This window comes from Anneissia japonica, unplaced genomic scaffold, assembly GCF_011630105.1.
Source record: "Anneissia japonica isolate Jap-2015-1 unplaced genomic scaffold, ASM1163010v1 scaffold987_len1640505_cov201, whole genome shotgun sequence".
Taxonomy (NCBI): domain Eukaryota; kingdom Metazoa; phylum Echinodermata; class Crinoidea; order Comatulida; family Comatulidae; genus Anneissia; species Anneissia japonica.
The window spans coordinates 1259966-1279163 of NW_022714175.1; the positions used below are offsets into that span (position 1 = coordinate 1259966).

Genomic DNA, 19198 nt, shown 5'->3' on the forward strand with positions numbered 1-19198 from the left:
GAAAAAAAACAATGGGAAAAAAAAACAATTGAAAAAAATGTTTTTTTTTTTGTTTTTTTTTTTAAAGTAAATAATTAATAGATATTGTTTGTATTATCTCAATCATGTACTGTATGTACACAAGGGTGATTTGGCTTTAGCAAAATAAAAAATAAAAATTAAAAACCTGCCTCGCTCATCACTTTTCCAGCCTAGATAGGGTGATAAACTAATAATTATATTCATTGGGCCTTAGCTCAACAAAGAAAAATATATATTTAAAATCCAGCTTTCAACCTATTGGCAAAGTTTTCAGCTTTTGTTAGGAAAGAAAACACTGAATATGTTTTTCTGTTTCGCTGTGGAACTGAATCTAATAAACATGTTATTTTTACTTCTTGCTTTGCATAAGGAAATAACATCAAGTATGGGGGTGTATGTTGTTGAAGTTGCATTAATTTCAGTAATTGAGAAACATTTCATACAAAAAAATAAATGTATAGCACACATGTTACAATGATGTACAAAAAAAACTCCAAGCGAAAAAACAGGATACACATAAAATTAAAATGTCAAAATCAATATATTTTGAATGTTGTTTTACCTAAACAACTAGATCAATACTAGAATTAATAGCGAAGATTTATTAATTATAATAATTAATAGCATAGGTCTTACCTAGCATTTCATAATATTTTGTAAACTTGCTTTTCATTTTTATCTTTAGCTCATAACCCATCCCATCATTCATCCACCGGATTTACTCTTACAAGGTCCACTGCCAGATAACAAAGTGTCTACTACCTCCGTGGGGCAGTAGACATAAAAAGAGATACATGAATATTGCAAAATTATAGCACAATATATTCAATGAATAGATAGTAGATAATTAAATGAAGGAATCGGTGTGTAGTAAAGTAAATGCATTTGTGAGAGAATGTAGCATTAAATTGTAGGGTAACTGACAGCAAAAATAATGAAAAATTAATTCATAAATCAATTACTAATAAATTTGAGAATAGCTGATGTTTTTTGCTCTGTCCTCCTTTACATCTGCCCTAATTTACATCTGATTTTTTATTTCATTAGCTTCATTCAAGAATCATTAAAATAAATGTTATGAACGCTAAATCAATCACCTAGTACATGAGGCCTTTTATATATGGTATATTTTAAATACTATTAATATTTTATCAACCTTTTAACAATTATTTCTACTTTCCTGTTGCCACATATATAGAGACCTTAACATCGTATGTGAATATTTTCTTAGTACTTTCCAAGTGCACAGCACATTATAGAAAAGCTTTTTGCATTCAATACCTATTTTATTACTTGTAAATGATCGTGTTCTTGCTTAACATGTATCAAAAACCCTAGATCTGTGTCTGCAGCTTACACACTGACCCACAAACACCACGCAAATATCCGCATTATTATCAGATAATATTTCAATTTAAATCAAATCATTTACTGATATCTAGTTAAGAGTTACGAAACTGGGTTATACAATTCCCTGGTTATATAGGTGGAAATATAGATTTTGCTTATGCAAATTGATAGAAATTTTTTTTTTTTTGTTCCATAATTATGTTGAATTAGAATGTAATGTATTTACTTTTAGGTACAATAGATAACCCATTAACTTATATTCATACATTGATGAATTTGAAATTATAAACTTACTTTCATAAATCAACAGAGATTAAAGTTATTCATTCATTTTTTTTTATTAAGGTACTTTGATTAATTAATACTATTTTTCATTGGTCAATAATAAAATTAATAATGTTCTAATATAACCTCTCAATGTAATTTACTTGCAGGTATATATATGAAAGTGGGACTGCCATCATAAATCTATGCGCTTTAGCCAAACATGTCATCAAAGATAATGATACATTGGGGCCTAACAAAATTGATGGAGGCCTATAGACAACAATAACATTAAATTATATACAAGATTTTGATTAATGATGGGAAGTGATAAAGACAGTTTCAGTTTTGTCTTCACTTGAAATGACTATCACGTTTCCTGGTAGATCATTATGAAGACAACAAAGTGCTTCTCACATACAAAATTAAAATGAATGAAATTACTATATTAATTTTATGACTTGGTAGCTGATCTATTCCTCATGTTTATAGAATCAGCTGGTCCTGCAGTACCAATATACGCAATTCATGATAATTATCAATAATCAATTATTTATAAACATGAATCGGTGTCGGATTCAATAGAGGAGGAGAATACAGGTAGCCTGGGCCCTCTTAATTTTTCAAAATGAAAAAAAAATGGAAAAAAAGAAATGTATATTCAAATTTAAATCTGAGAATGCCATCTCAGGCCATCTAGAGGTGCCATAATCACAAAATCTTCTTACCTCAGCCCCAACCGTGGTGGACTGAGATTGTTTAGACCTCTCGTCTGTGAAAATCCCTCACTGGGAACCTTCTATTTCAATATTCCTGGATCCGTCACTGAGAAATAAAGCGGATCCTAAAGTGTTTTGTGTAAGGTTAGAATGATAAGACAAATGGCTTTCTTTACCAATGTCTGAAGTTTGGGAATAGAGAGATGAATGGGATCCCCATGTGTTCTTAAAGCAATTGGGAGAATTGCAAGCACAGAAATGATAAGGTACCTCAGTGTTATATAAAAGTGATTTAGATATATCCATTAATTATTTACTAGAATTGTCACAAAAAAAAAAAAAACATTAATAATTGTTGCAAGTGGTATTAATATTCAATTACACCATCCTGAAAACTGAGATAAACTACAAAAACAATATTAATATTTCATTGAAGTTATTACACTTACCATGAAATAAATTACTAATACTCCTAATCTATATTTATTTCTCCACAAAATGTATAATAAATCAAAATTCAATATCAGACAATATTAATAATAAATAGAGGATAATAAATAAATAAAAACTGAAAATTCAAAAAATGTATAGCAGTAGACAACATGAAATATCATACATCACAGTAAACAATTGTTCTTGTCATAATCAGGAAATCGACATGAATTACATTAATTCATGTTTTTGCAGAAGATTTATGAAACAATATACACTCACCATTAAGTTTAACTTTCTTCTTTCTCCTTCGAAACATGCTTGTATTCTATATCTCAATTTAAATTTGTTCCCAAAAAAATAGTTGAATTTTACACTACGAGTAGTACCTCACAACAGATGAAGTTATAAGATAACTAGGCAAAGTTTCAAGCAGGGTGTAACAACAAGCCAGCTGGTTTAACTTGCATACAGAAAGTGACGCCAGAGACAGAGAATCCAGCTAGAAAATCAATGAATCACAACCTGACTCAGTGGCGATAGTTGCTGAGTTATTACCAATCATAACAAGGCTGGGCCTAGCAGGCTAAAGAAAGCAACACCAAGTGACACAGCTACAGTTGACCGTCTTTCTCCTCGTTCTCCCTATCGGATTTGATTCCAATTTGATTCCAGCTCAGACATTGACAACCGCTGACTTGCTGGATTGGAATGTAGGTTACAAACTTGTTTGCTTCCTTCTCAGATTTTCAAGTTTTTGTTTCAAAAGATACAGTCTTTAAAATTGAAATCCAAATTGTTATTGATGTTGTTTTCACTTTTTGCGCTAGGCAGACTGGAAAAAAATCGGGCAACTCTGATGCGAGTTTCTTAATAGTACAGCTTCCAGGGGTCTTATAGGGTGTCCTTTGTAAACTCAACACTTATCTTTTAAGATGATCAGATGAAACGTTTCCTTTGACACATTTTAACATAACCCCTTCACCAATATTATTAATGCAATCCTTCGACTGTGATGGTATTAAACATGATGTAATATGGCTTATGACTCAACAAGATTCTAAGGACAACGGAAAACAATAACCTACTTTGTAAATTTCAAGGAAACGCAAGAATTCCGACAAAAACTAAAATCTTGTTGACGACTTAACTTTTCAGCATCAGTGAAATGATGACAAATGCAATCAATTTTGCCTTCTTTGATAGTAACAAAATATTTTTAAAAATCAAAATTCAATATTTGACATTTCTCTTCTCAAGAAGAAACTTTGATCAGAACTTTCTGTCTAGCACAACAGTGACGTCATAAACCAATTAATTCCTGTGATTATTTTGGTCTTTTACTCCTATCTTGCAGTTTTTTCCAGCCTTTCTACTCCTGTGATGATTAGTTCACAGCAATCTATAGGGTACACACACAAATGAAAGAGGCCAGAGTATTGCTAGGCTAATGGGTCAAAGGCCATTGAAAGGGTGTATGGAATTCTGAGATTATGCTAATGAAGAGTATGGCTTTTTCTCCTGGGAAGCAACTTTCCTTCTTTTGACTTCAGTGCTATAGCCTAGAGCTATGTTGGCCTGGCAGCTGTCATTTACCATAGCCTTTGACATATTACTACTGTATATAATACCTCTAATAACCAGTCTTCAAGCGTTTGCTCATCAGATCAACCAAATATTTTAATTCAACAGATTCATCCTCACAAACAAATTTGATACTGCTAATGAACATTCTTTCATAGAAATCAAATACAAAGTTGCTTTCAATTCTGGTATATCATGTGTAAGGTAATAATTGATAGGTCCATAAATCATCCCATGAAACTTGAAGTGTGGAGTGTAAAATTTGAGATGTACCTGTGAAGGTTGGATAAATCACACTATATGTGAGAAGAGGCAGTGGGCAGAGGAAATGAACTTAGAATCATGAATTCATTTTTTTGAGAAAAACATGAAAGATTTAAGAATATATCGAGTTTTAGTGCACCACTGAGTGGCAAAAGAAGGGACACTTTAAAACTAAAGCAATTTGATTTTAGAAAACTTATAATACAGAAGAATATGTGTTTTAGTGTACGATTGATTTTTTTTATAAAGAGTAGTGATTAATAGAAGCATATTAGACTACTAGCACATGAGTATAAGACGACCCCCAAGTATGATGTTGGCATTCCTAGTTTTGCTGCTTTTATGGTTTTCATACTGTATCTACTTCGCTAAAAATGAGTCAAATTCAGAGCTAATCTTCCAAATAATATTTTATAAGATTTTAAATATTTATCAAAATTATTTCCCCATATTAAAAATTGTGTTCATTCATACGAACGGTTAGTAGCTTCGTTGCAGTAGTAAATTTGAGTGTTACAGACGATCTGCACATTAGACGAAAATTATTTTTTTAAAATCTAAAATTTGTATGTAGTGCGTATAAGATGACCCCCTGTTTTTCAATAGTAATTTGCTATTTTAAGCCGTCTTATACGCATTTATACAGTTTGCCAAAATAAATTAAGAGTGCAAGTGATGTCACTGTTGAATAATTCCCAACATGAGAACTATAACACAGACATTTTTAATGTCTAAAAGATCATATAAAATTGCCTAAAGGGAGAATCAAAAGTATTAACTTATACAAGTGATTAATCATCATTTGAATTGGGATAAAAAAAAAATGTACAATATAAAAATTACCATAAATTTCCCTGGGAGCTAATTCAAAAATTTTATATGATTTAGCAGTTTCTATTTTGGCAATTTGTCAAATCATTAGGAGATTCAAAATGCTCTAATAACTATGATACCCAACTAATAGCTAACGGCGCTAATAAGAAGCTTTGCTTTCTCGGAGGGAGGCACCCATTTGGGAGTACTGTAGGTGCTAATTGGAGCATATTATATTTATCATAAATATAATATAATATTATATTTATCATAAATCATTCAATCAAAAGTAAAATAATGTGGGAAGAGGGGGTCAACAATATGAATTATAACATATCTTTAATGAGAAGAGAGAAAGTGAGAACATAGTTGTAGCCAAAAATAAGAGGGTTTATATGCACTAACATAAAAAGACCTACCCTATTTTGTGTCAATTATACGGATGGAGTTGTACAGTACTCAAGGTAAAAAAATTTTTTAAAAAGTGCAATGTAAATGTGCCGGAGCTGAAGTGTCCTAGCATATAAATGGTAAACTTCATCATTAGTTTGATGATAATTAATGCAAAAGGAGTAGTTCCGTTTATATCATCAGAGGGGTTGTTTCTGTCACACTAAAAAAACCTCTTTCTTTACAGGCTCACGCCACATTAGCCAGGACACAAATGTTTCTGGCCAGCAACAACCCTGATTGAGAGGAGACATAATCATGATGACATCATTGCCACTGACCTATTTGCCCTACGGCAACTTTTTTCACATCTTTAACCCTGACCTAGGAAATATTAGTTAAAAGGTTTTTAATTATCTTGAAACATATTTATTAAATCTCTATTTGTTATTTCCTATTTTGATCCCTCTGCAAAAACCTTGATTTAATTAATATGAAATCTCTACTGAAAACACTTGAATAATATTTGTATTAATATAAACCAAATAAGTGGTATTGAACAGCTTAGTGGTTAAGTGGTTAAGATGCCGGCCTTCTTATCTCAGCGTCCTGGGTTCAATTCATGTGACAGCAGGACTTTTTCTCACAACTAAAAACATTTCCACTCCCTAAGCCTCATACAGAGACTTCACTGGTAAAAACATCACATTATGTCATTTTTTAAGAGGGCCCCTAAATATCAGCAGACCTTCAAAGATACGCTAGAAGGGGAACCCTCTATAAATATGGTTATTTAAAAAATATAAACTTTAAAAAAAAAATGATGGTGTGTTTTATAGTACAAATTTACCCTTCTTAATTAGTATTTTTACAATAAGCATAATTTACTTTGTGGATTTTTGTTCATACAGTAGAACCCCTTTAGTGGGACCCCCTATAAGGGGACATCCTATTAAAGTGACAATTTGACACTATTTTTTTTTTCTTTTCTTCTTTCCCTACTATTCTTCTTATTCTCTTTCCATAACCCATGCTTTGAGTGGCCAGAAATACCTTGCATGTTGAATTTACAATTCTTGGCAAATTATAACTTGTTTTTCTTTTCTTTTCATTTATAAAAATATTGTGTGATGAAATTTAATATATCAAAGAAATTAAACAATTAAATTAAATTATTTAAAAAATGAATACTAAGACACTGTAATGAAATATTATAGTCATCTAAGTTCTATATTTCTTAAATTTTCTTACTAGGTTGAATTGATTTTGAAACCACTGTACCCATAAAGCTGTCTTTCCCCTTGAACCCAGTCGTTTCCTACAAATATTATTCACTATCGTTTATCTTATCCCAAACAGGGGTAAAGGATTACCATTACTAATCTCTTTAATCCTATGACTATGTGCATGTACATGTCTATAGTTTAGACAATTAATTTGATGATTGCATAGAAATAATCTCATGCTAATTTGCTTAAAAGTAAATGTCAATTAAATGTTAAATTTTAAATTTGATATTTTATCACTCACATTTACATATATATACATCAGCCCTATTTACATCATGTTTCATTTATTTATTGATAAGGTACGTTTCACCTACCGTGTATATACTCACGTATAAGTTGATCCGCATACAAGATGACCCCCGAGTTTGAGAAGATATTTGGACAATTTCTGTATGTTGGGCGTAGACAACCCCCTGTTTCACCGTCAAAATTCATACTTTTTGCTGCTTTTTATGGTCTTGATAATGCATCTATCTGGCTAAAAATGGAGCCAAATGCAGGCCTAATCTTCCAAATAATACCATTTTATGAGATTTTAGATGTTCATTAAAATCTTATTTTCCTGTATTTAAAATTGCGTTCATTCATAAGTCTACTAACATTTTAGTAACTTTACTACAATAGTAAATTTACCTATTACGGACGATCCACACAAAAAGACGAACATGATTTTAAAAATATAAAATTGGATGTTGTGCATATAAGGCAACCCCATATTTTTTTATTGTAATTTGCTATTTTAGGCCTTGTCCTACACGCGAGTATATACGGTAATCCTTTGCTCGTGCCACCAAAGTAGGTGTCCGTCATCACGCCAGAACAGAGAGGTATGGTTAGCGCTTTAAGACTGTTGTCACCACACCACTATCTGGATTGTTGTTCCAAAGTGAGTGAATGATCTTCACCTTACAGTACCTTGCAATTCCAAGGTGTTAGGTTCAATCAGTGAGTTGCCATAATTGATTATTTCCATCCTGAGTATTATAAGTGGCTTCCAATGACGAGTTAATGATATCAAATTATCAAATCAAGAAAGTATTCAAAAACAATCTCTATGCTGAAGATTTACCCCTGACCACTATATGAACTGTTTCTGGACACTGTTTATCCCCTTTTCACTAGGCTCGACAAAACCGTAGTCTATAATACTATACCACTATGACATAGTATTCTTCCTACCAGTTTGTCATTCAACAGCCTTTTTCTCAAGAGACCAAAACCCTGATTTACAAAAAAGATCAACGTTATTCTGTGTGTGATAGGTAAAAAAAATTTTACTTAAAAAATTTAGCAATGCAAACTGACTATTACCTAAGGTTGACCAAATAATAAAATGGTTGTCTACAAAATGCTAGATTGAATGGTTGACTGTCTTGCCTAGCCTGTCTATAGGGGTCATAACATTCACGTGCCCCATCCTCCACTGGCATCCCCACTGCTAGAGATATTAAGCATTACCAAAATACTAAATAGGGAGTTAGAGCTTGGCTTAGTGATGATAAGTAAATATAGAATTACTAACTTATAGTAAAAACAAGAATGATACTCAACTGTGGTAGAAATTGATATAAAAATTCTTACCAGAAACGTACTAAAATTTTAAAATGAATGTATAGCCAACATGTACCTTCTAGGGAGTTTTCTCCTTTTTGAATGCTTTACTATGACCCTAAAACAATTATACAATGACGACCTGAAACAATGATACACAATATAAAAGCACCAGGCACCTATTTTATGGACCTAGATATTAAATAGAGATGACATGCAAAACTTTATTTCATTTACAGGGAAGTTTAAAAAACAGGCTGTCTAAAAATACATACAAATTTTATCTAGGACAATCTATATTAAAAAAGTACATTAGGGAAGTTGTGGTTATCATGCAAGGCATTCTGGGAAAATATATATGAGAACTCGAGCAATATGGACAAATGACCTATTCGGTGCTGCATGTAAAAAAAGTGATGTAGTAATGTGTGAAAACACAAGTAGATGATGTATGTTGGTTGGAAATTACTTTAAATTTCTTGGAAATATTGAAATGAATACAGTCCATAATCATCAAAAACTGTGGGCTGCTAATGCTCCAAATGAAGAAGAGTTAAGTCAATACTTCCAATCAACAATTTTACAGACTTATCACCTGCACAGCGTGTCACTTTACACTTGTATTTTGAAGATACAGACCCTATTGTTTTACAAATGCTCAATCTCTTTTTCCCTCATTAAAATTATTTCACTCTAAAGGAAAAAGCATCTGATGAAATAACATCAATTTAAACCAGGGGATAGGATTAATTAACTCGTTCAAGTAGCCAGCCAGTTGTCAGCAGCTGGCGTTAAGCTGGAATTTTATCTCTCCTTCTGAAGCTCTCTTTTCATGTACTGCATGGTACAAAAACCACATGACCACCCTTGTTTCACTTTTAACCTTTCAATTTTCTTGTTTCACAAAAGGTTCTGACATAACGACTGACAGTAATTTAACCTTCGTAAGTTACTGATATACTGTCTGTGTTAAGCTTAGCCTACACTATCAAATTTTATGTGACAAATTTGTGTGATGTACCACATATAGATATGATGATGTCATATTATACCCAAATATGGGCATATCACATTCTATGTCATATAAATATAGTGTGGACATTGCTGTAGAGGTAACAAACTAAAAAAATAAAAAATAAGAAAAATGAATTTATATATTTTTTAATTGCTTAAATAATTATTTTTATTCATTCATATTTTTAATATTGTCATTGTAATATTTATAGAAACAAAATGCTTCTCATGGAATCTCCATTTAATAACAATGATGAGATCTTGGATATTCTTTGATGGACCTTTTATCGGTTTGTACCAGTAATAAATTGAAGGACTGTTGTATGGTTGTAGTGAGAAGTCAGATAAGGCCAAATAAAATTAATTATTAGTTTCACGTCTGGGATTTGAAATTATTTTCTGGTGAGGGTATTTACTATTTGCTTTTTACTATCCTATATACTAGTGGTAAACAGGCTGGTAAATAGTAAAAATAGTTTTTTTTTATAAAAGTAAGTAAAATGTACCTTTGTATTATGAATTTCTGCTATTTTTGCTCCCACCTCTTCTTAGGCTTCACATCATTCTTTCAGATAGTCATTATTTTTATTGTCCATGGAAAAATGAATGTTTTTTGGAAAAAATGGCGAATAGTAAATTTTTTCACGAGGTTCCCAAATTTGATGAGGGTGGGGACGCGAAAGTAGCAATTCATTTTATTTGGTCTAAGTGACAACCCAGATTTTTGTGATCTGTTCCTCACTGAAATTTGATAATTTATTATGATCCTTTTAAATGGAAAATTCAATGTAATCAATTTTATAAGCCAGGAATAAATGTCTGTATCACCAAGCCAAAACATGGGTGTCTAGACAAAACTAGTTTGTAACATGTAGGTAGGCACTTACAAGATAATCACAAATGGTTAATTTGAAAAACCACAAATGGTCCACTTTTAACCAATGAGAAACAAATGGAAACAGCTTATAAATATCATTCATAACCAATTTTCTTCAACATGTCTTGAGAATAGGATCAAAGCTGAAGTATGATATAAAGTATATTATTTTATAGCAATGTGCAATATATCAAACATTCATCAGCTACTTTGTTAATTAGCCAACTGGGTCTTCATATTTTTAATCTGTTTCAACATATGGTGCATGCTTTTTAAGGTAATTTCCAAAATTTATTTAAAAAAATTTATTTTGATTAAGTATAAGAAAGGTGCAAATTATGAAAATGGCTCATGACGATTTTTTTAAATTGGTTTAAACTTTGACATCATGTTTCATACTTAAATTTTAACTTAACCATTTAAAATATCCTAAATTAAACATCCATTGAATCTGGTAGTTTAGACTCTACTAAATCTGAAAACATACCGACTTACTAAATAATTTTAGTATACAAAAAGAAACTGCTCTTACATTAGCTTAGATTTGAAATTCAACTAATAAAGTTATTTAATAATAAAACCAACTAAATAAATATGTTGGAAGCTTTGTCGTTTCATAATTATGATTATATTACACTTTCATTATACCAAGTATCCTATGTATAGAAAACTGTATGTTTGCACATCAATAGATATTGTCTCCCTCTAATTAAAGACCACCTCCAATTAAAGACCATTTTTTTGTGGTCCCAAAATTCACAAATGTCCTTTACCTTTAATATTCTAATTTTCACAGACCAAAGCTGCTTAAGACCATGTCCTTAATTGGTGGGAAATCTGTATTAGCAAATCTGCCTTGATCCAGTTCTGTCTATAAAGCCTAGATTCCATAAAATTGCTACGCTGTCTCTATCAATATTTTCACTCCATTCAACCGATACACCACGTCTGTCCCCCGGCTCAATTTGGAAGGCTCCACGATTTGACTGACCAATCAGTGTCACCGAAAGCTGATGGCGATAGCATGTAGCGATTTTAAGGACACAAGGCTTTACATCCAATTGGAATTCATTTTCATGCATTATGACAAAAATTAGCATAACCATCCTAATAAGCCACACATATTTCACTGTAAAACTACAATGATGATATTTACGATTAAAACTTATAGTCTTAATTCTATCATTTAAGCCCCTGTTTTGATGGTTGAGGATTATTTTGTGAGTATATCAACCGGATGAAGCATTTTTTGTAGGCCCTACAGCCTCCTAAACCGGAGATTAGTGTGAAGTTCGCTAGGCCTATAGCTTCCGATCTGTCATGCTACATGGTTTCTGTTTCCTAGATGTTGGCAGGTATGAAAACTAAATCTGTTTTTTATTTTTATGAGAAAAAAAGTATTGGCATTTTAAGAGAATTGAACCTATCACCTAAGGAATAAAGATGAGCGCTTTCCTAGTATTTCACAGCTCTACTTCACATACTACATCACAGGTTTCTATAGTATATTAAACATGGGGAAATTATATTTGCAAATTAAAACATTAGAATCAATGAAAAAAACATGAGTTGGAACAGATACCTTTCCACAAAACAGAACTAAGTTTTGCAATATTGCTGATCAAGTAATAAAAAAATGGTGATATCTTTTATAATTTATCGACAAAAGTATGATTTTTTTCATTTTCGAGATAAAACCCCTAATACGGAGACGGAATAGATTATACTATTAAACTGAATTTCAACAATTAAGAGGTAGATAATGGAAGTAATGAAACTAGCTCCATTGTTCTAGCCACTAGGTGGAGGTTTGGGGTTGGACCAGGGTAGAGGTGGATGGTTGACCCTATGAGACTGCACAGTTTGGCACCCTCACCTTTGTCAACTAAAACAATATATATTACATTAAAACCCCTTTAGTTGATGTAAAATGCATAGATAAAGTCCTTGCAATGTGTACTATATAAATAACACATTATTATAATTATTATTTATTACAAAAGACTGATGAATTACGACTAATGAAGTGACTTTAACATGAATGATTTGACTTTTCATGTACACTTTAATATTGTAACTTAAAAAATTAACCCTGATTTTTCAAGGATCTGAATATTACTTATATTCAAACCTAATATTTCAGTTTAATAGAAAATTAAATTAAATTTAGGGAAATGCTGTAGACACTGAGGTGAATATAAATACCTTGTCAATGATGAGCAAACACTCGTTAACTGTAAAATTCTTTAAATAACATTAACATAATAAATTTAAAATTAAGTAACATAATCTTTCATGTCCTTGTAAAATGTTTGCATTTATAAATCTCCTGGTGATACATGGGAACATTAAAATGTTGTGAGTTCATGTTCAGCACATTAAGTGGGAAGTGAATCATTCGGAATTCTCGGAGACAGTACATATGACCTACATGGCCAGGTGCACACCAGTCAAGCTTTTTGTATTTACACCAAAGAGTATAGAATTGCATTTTGCATATGCATACCAAGAAAAAAGAAGCAATGTCCTGCCATGAGATAGGGGGCACCCTATTAGAATTTGAATAGAGTTTGAAACTTGAACATGCGATTGACGCTTAATTTTTATTATCGCCTATTTAAGTTCTGTTTTTGTTGTAATTCAAACTGTATTTTGATAGGCCTAATTTTGCAATTGAACGCACCACTTGTGTGTTCTGCGTTTCAAAGGCGCATGTTCGCGAAGTAAACATAAAAAAAATAAGCGCAGCACATGTTTAATATACGTATGAACGCCTCTAAGTTCTTTTAAAGGATGCCCTCTAGTTTGTGGTAGTACATTTTGAGATGGGGTTACGTTTCAACGAAACCGAGAAAGTTAGACCTTTTGCAGTTTTATACTCTTTGCTTAGACTCACAGCAAAGTTTTCCAAAATTTTTTTGTTCCATATAAACAACATTGTTACTCTAGACAGCAAAAATCTGGTCACTTGGACTACTGGATGACAAATATTTTCCCTTGCCTTTAAACTAGTTACCAAAGTAAGGCTACTGTATCAGTGGGTTGAATATACTATGCTGACATAGGACAAAAAATGTGTATCTTACATTTGCGAGATTTAATTTATACTTCAAAAAAATAATATTAGTACCATAGTTCATAGCTATCCAGTTCACATTCTGTGATAAAGGTATGCTAAATGTATGTTTACTTTGTTCAGACTAGACAATTAACGATCGTGTGGAGCCGAATGCATGCATCAGTTCAACTTAATTCATAGACTTAATTCATATTTGTATAAGATTTTACATTAAAGAAAATTGTAGTTCTTTTTCATGAGTTTCATTTTTATATTATGATAATAATCTATGTATACCATCTACATTCTCTTACAACAGATTATAAGTGGGTACCTAGTAGGTTTGAATGCCAATTTTATACAGTTGTATAAGATTTTAGATTAAACAATATTGTGATTGTTTTTTTATTTATGATTATGAGTTTCATTTATATATAATGATAATAATCTGACTGACTGTACAATCTACACTTACTTCAGATTATAGTGGGTATCTACTGTAGTAGGTTATAACAACGATTTTATATAGTTGTGCAAAATTTTAGATTACAGAAGATTGTTGTTTTTTATGATTATGAGTTTCACTTTAATATAATGATATTAATCTGACTGAATTTACAATCAGTATTCCCTTCTTTAGTTTATAAATGGGTACCTAGAAGGTTTTAACGGCAATTTCATACAGGGCCCCAGCGTTTAAGTTTGATGGAGAAGAGCCTGCACCAGAGGGCGTTGTTTACACAATTCCAAAAGAACGGATGCTAGATCACATAGCCTGATGACAAATGTTCGCAGTAAGTTTACATAAATTGTGTTTGGTTTATTAACCATTAAAACAGTTTTACCACAATAATCAGCAAACCAGTTGAAACTATTAAAATATTTACGAAATACTTTGGTTATTAAAATTAAATATGTAACTTAAGATTTGGATAAAAGATTGTATAAGAAACTTGATATACTGTAATGAATAATAAATGCGATTCTTTTCAAAGATTTATAGCAATGTAATAAAAAAATAATAATTTTGATGAAATCATTATGTAATAGTTTGAACACATGGTTTATGCCATAGACCTTAAACAAAAGAGTTTGGAGGATTCTAATGGAAAATGATGATAATGCTAGGGATATGATGCTAGAGGAGGAAGAATGTTAACTTTTAATTTACCTCATAAAAAATTCTATAGAATTGTATAAATGCGAAAATCATTATTTGTAGTGAACATTACAGTATATAGATCTTTGCCATTTGCTACCAGATCACCTCTGTTCACAAGTCAAAATTCCAAAAGCTAGTGTACAGCGACCTACTTATTCTAGCCTTCATCGTACGGTGGCACAGTTCATCGATTGGAACTAAAATCGCATGACAAAAATCAGCGAATAGAACAAAAAAATTAATGAAAAGTGATTTTAGTCGTTCAGTAAACCTTTCTTTTTTTCCAGTTAAATGGAACCACTAATTTAATCCTATGACCTATTAACAAAAAATCAAAAAAATATATAAGTCGGTTTTGTATAAAAACAAATAATTTAGCCTATCACAGAACACTATTATTATCTATCATTACTTGGGATATATCTTTTATATAGAAATTTAAATAATGAACATATTTGATTAATTAGCTCAAATTCAATCAAGACATTAATAAATTGACTTAATGGCTATCCAAACAAGATTCTAATAATATCAGCCGCCATCTCATCCCCCCCACCACCCCTGTCAATAATACCTGTCTCTTATACACATCTAGATGTGTATACAGCCACCATCGCCCACCCCTCCACCCCCAAACTTATTCTTAAGCATCTCCATTCCCCATCATTATTGGCAGATCTCGTCTCAACCAGTATCCTATTCAAAGCAGTGGATGTCAGTAAATGAGATACAGATAATAAATAATCATTCTACTTAATCTTTCATCCATATTTACTTCAAATGTTTATACAGAGCCTGGGGGCAGCAGACTTCTCATTAAATAAGCAACTTCACCATTTCCTCAAACATTATGTGAAGATAGGAAATAGCTCATAAATCAGTGTTCACATTCAGACAACAGAGGGCGCAATTCAAAGATTTGACATAGACAGGTATATTTTGTGTTAATGTTAATTCATCTTTTTAAACCAAATCTAATTAGTTAGAATGAGTCTGATAAATCTATTCCAACGAATTAATGATTATAGATTTGAAGAGCTGAATTTGTAACTGGTTCCATTTTAATTAGCAGTGAAACCAACTTTTAACCTGTACACCTTTAATATTTTTGTTACAAAAAATTTGTACCGTATTAATTACAAATCAAACTGTAGAAATTCTCTGTTTGCATGTGTAAAGATATGAATAAATACAAATTAATTAAAAACACAAGTTTCATCTCGGCGACATTAAGGAAAGGCATGTTTTGTCGAGATCAACAAAAGAAATCCGGAGCTCGAATAAATTCAATCAATAAATACTCTTCAAATTACCACACGGATGTGCTCAAATTTCAGGCCAACCTCATCGAGTTAAATGCAGCAAGGGTAAGCTCATTGAAAACTGCAATTAATTCCAACATCTAAGGCAAGAATCATATAGGTAATCCATACTGTACTGGTAATACCTTTGCTCAACGTCTCGGCTCTCCGTCCTCGTTATCTTCAAGGTCTTGTGCAACATACAAATCTGATGAATTTTAAGTATGATCTTCATGAGGCTATAAATAATTTGCCAACTCTTTGTTCATATGTGGAATAAAGTATGCTTTTACAAAAAAACAAAAAAAACAAAAACATTCTCAGCTTGAAAAATAAACTCAACACTTCAAATTATTATTTTGTATTTTAAGGAAGCTTCTTACCGTACTGAAAATATATCCTAGCCAATTAATAAATATAAATAGTAACATATTGTTGAATAAGCTGGTAATTAACTGAAAGTTGTTTTCATAGTTTGATGATTATTATGATCATGGTGTTGGTGGCTATCGTGCAACGAAGGTGATGAAGATGGAGATGACAGTGAAGAAGATAATGTTGATGATTATGATTATGATGATGATGAAATGACGACATGTATAATATAGGAACAAACATAAAATAATATTGATAACCCAGTATACTCTACATTAATTATCTTCTTTGCAACCCTGAGTTATAAAATTGCTCCTTCATGACCATTAGTTAATGGTTAATGGCTACTGCTTACGTTAACAATCCTGAAAACGTCATATAATTGAGATGAGCAAATAATAGCCAAAACCGCTAATTGCCACAAAAATATTTGTTTATCATACTTTACCATTTTGAATTACTTCTTTGTCCTTGTGATTTTATTACTTTTATTTTTTTTTGTTATATTGTTAATGTTAATCCTTGTTTTTCTATCTTTGTATTGTGAGCAAATAGGAAAGTAATTATCTATACATTTTACCTTCATTCACAATCAGTTTTGAAGAAAATAAACAAATTGATTTAAATTTAGTATTTTCTTTCTACATTTTCAGCAGCTAATCATGTTCCTACAAAATCCATTATTGATTGAACAATAATATTCATATCAATCTGAGTTCAGAGTGACCGACATTTATAGCACGACTTTATCCCACTCATTAAGAAGTTACGCATTCTATTTAACAATGTAGATGGACAATAATATTGTATTGCACCATACAGTAAACCGTACATTTAAATTTTATCCAAATTAATAATGAATCTTCCCTATTGTAATACTTAGACATGCCATCTTTTGTTCAAAAATACATTACTCGCCCACTTGTATCTTTGGTTGTGAAATTGCAAAAAAGTAACTTAAATCAAGCTCTAAATCTCAATTCGCAATAATAGTCAAGAAAAAAAGAACTTGTCTTTACAATTCAACAAAAATGTGAAATGAACTTGCCTAATGAATTTAAAATGAAATTTCAAAATGTCAGTACATTTATTCCAAAAAAACAAAAATACTACAACATAAATTTATTTCATTGACTCTTCCCTTGCTTGATTTTAAATATGTGTGTATATTATATTCTTTTCAATTATTGTTAATCAATTCAGTTCTACATATTATATATTGTATATATTTTGTTATGTTTAAACTGTACCACTTTAAAAATCAGTGCAATAGTATTAAAAGTACCTACAGTATAAAGAAAAAATAAATATAAATATTATTTTTTGAATGATAATCTAGGTAAACAATCCCCCAATAAAAAAAAAAAAACTCAGTATGCAAGTAAAGTGTTTTCTTTGCAATTTTTTAGGTTCAAATCCTCTTATTTGATATTTTAAACAGGCTCAATGAAATAATATGTATATCAAATTTGTTGAGACAATGTTTTAACAGTTTTTATATAAATGCTCCCAGGAGAAAAGATGTCATTTAACAACAAACAGCAATAAGGCAGCATTTATTACCCATAATCAAAGTGCAACTGATTTATTATCATAGTACAAATGTTAATACATCCTCGAGAGATGTGTCCTTACAGAAGAATGCAACGATGCCGAACTTACTTTACCCAGTAAAATGCATTACTCTATTAAGGTCTTTAGGTTTGACTCCCACTGAGATATAATCTGAACTATTATTTCGTAACATTATTTGGTCTTTTTGAGGTTAGGAAAATATGGAAAAATGGGATGTAAAACAGTGATTGAAATCACTGTAGGCCCATCAGTAAATTTTTATTCATCACTAAATTTATATTATATCAGAACATTATGCATGGAAAATATACTTATGACTGCTTCTATGAGGTTCAAAGAAGGATGGATCTAAAAAGCCAACTTTACAAGCTTAGGTTAAGGGTCCTTATAAAATTAACAACATTTCCACAAGTGTACTAACAGTACTCTAGTGGGGAGGGGGTAGACAAATTTGTATACTTTTACTTATGCATAAAAATGTTGATTCAAAAAAACATGCAATATGTAAAATAATGGTAAAATTATAGTGTAACCCTGGATATAATATTCATTTTTAAGAAACCAAGTACATTGCTTTAGTACACTTCACAAAAAAATGGAGAATGGTTTTGCAAATATTTTTGTATACTTTCAGAGGGGAGGGATGGGGTACCGAAAAAGAGTACTGCTTGTACACTTGTGAAAATGTTCATAATTGTGAACTACCCACCGAGATATAATCTGAACTATTATTTCGTAACATTATTTGGTCTTTTTGATATATAAAAAAAAACAAGCAGAGGTTAGGAAAATATGGAAAAATGGGATGTAAAACAGTGATTGAAATTACTGTAGGCCCATCAGTAAATTTTTATTCATCACTAAATTTATATTATATCAGAACATTATGCATGGAAAATATACTTATGACTGCTTCTATGAGGTTCAAAGAAGGATGAATCTAAAAAGCCAACTTTACAAGCTTAGGTTAAGGGTCGTTATAAAATTAACAACATTTCTACAAGTGTACTAACAGTACTCTAGTGGGGAGGGGGGTAGACAAATTTGTACACTTTTACATACGCATAAAAATGTTGATTAAAAAAAACATGCAATATGTAAAATAATGGTAAAATTATAGTGTAGCCCTGGATATAATATTAATTTTTAAGAAACCAAG

At 31.2% G+C, this 19198-nt stretch overlaps 1 protein-coding gene across 1 annotated transcript in view; it reads right to left on the bottom strand.

The window, feature by feature from the left end:
* The window catches only part of LOC117108930 (liprin-beta-1-like), a 64074-nt gene that overhangs the window by 13995 nt on the left and 30881 nt on the right, over window positions 1-19198 (bottom strand). The gene's annotated exons all lie outside the window — the stretch shown is intronic.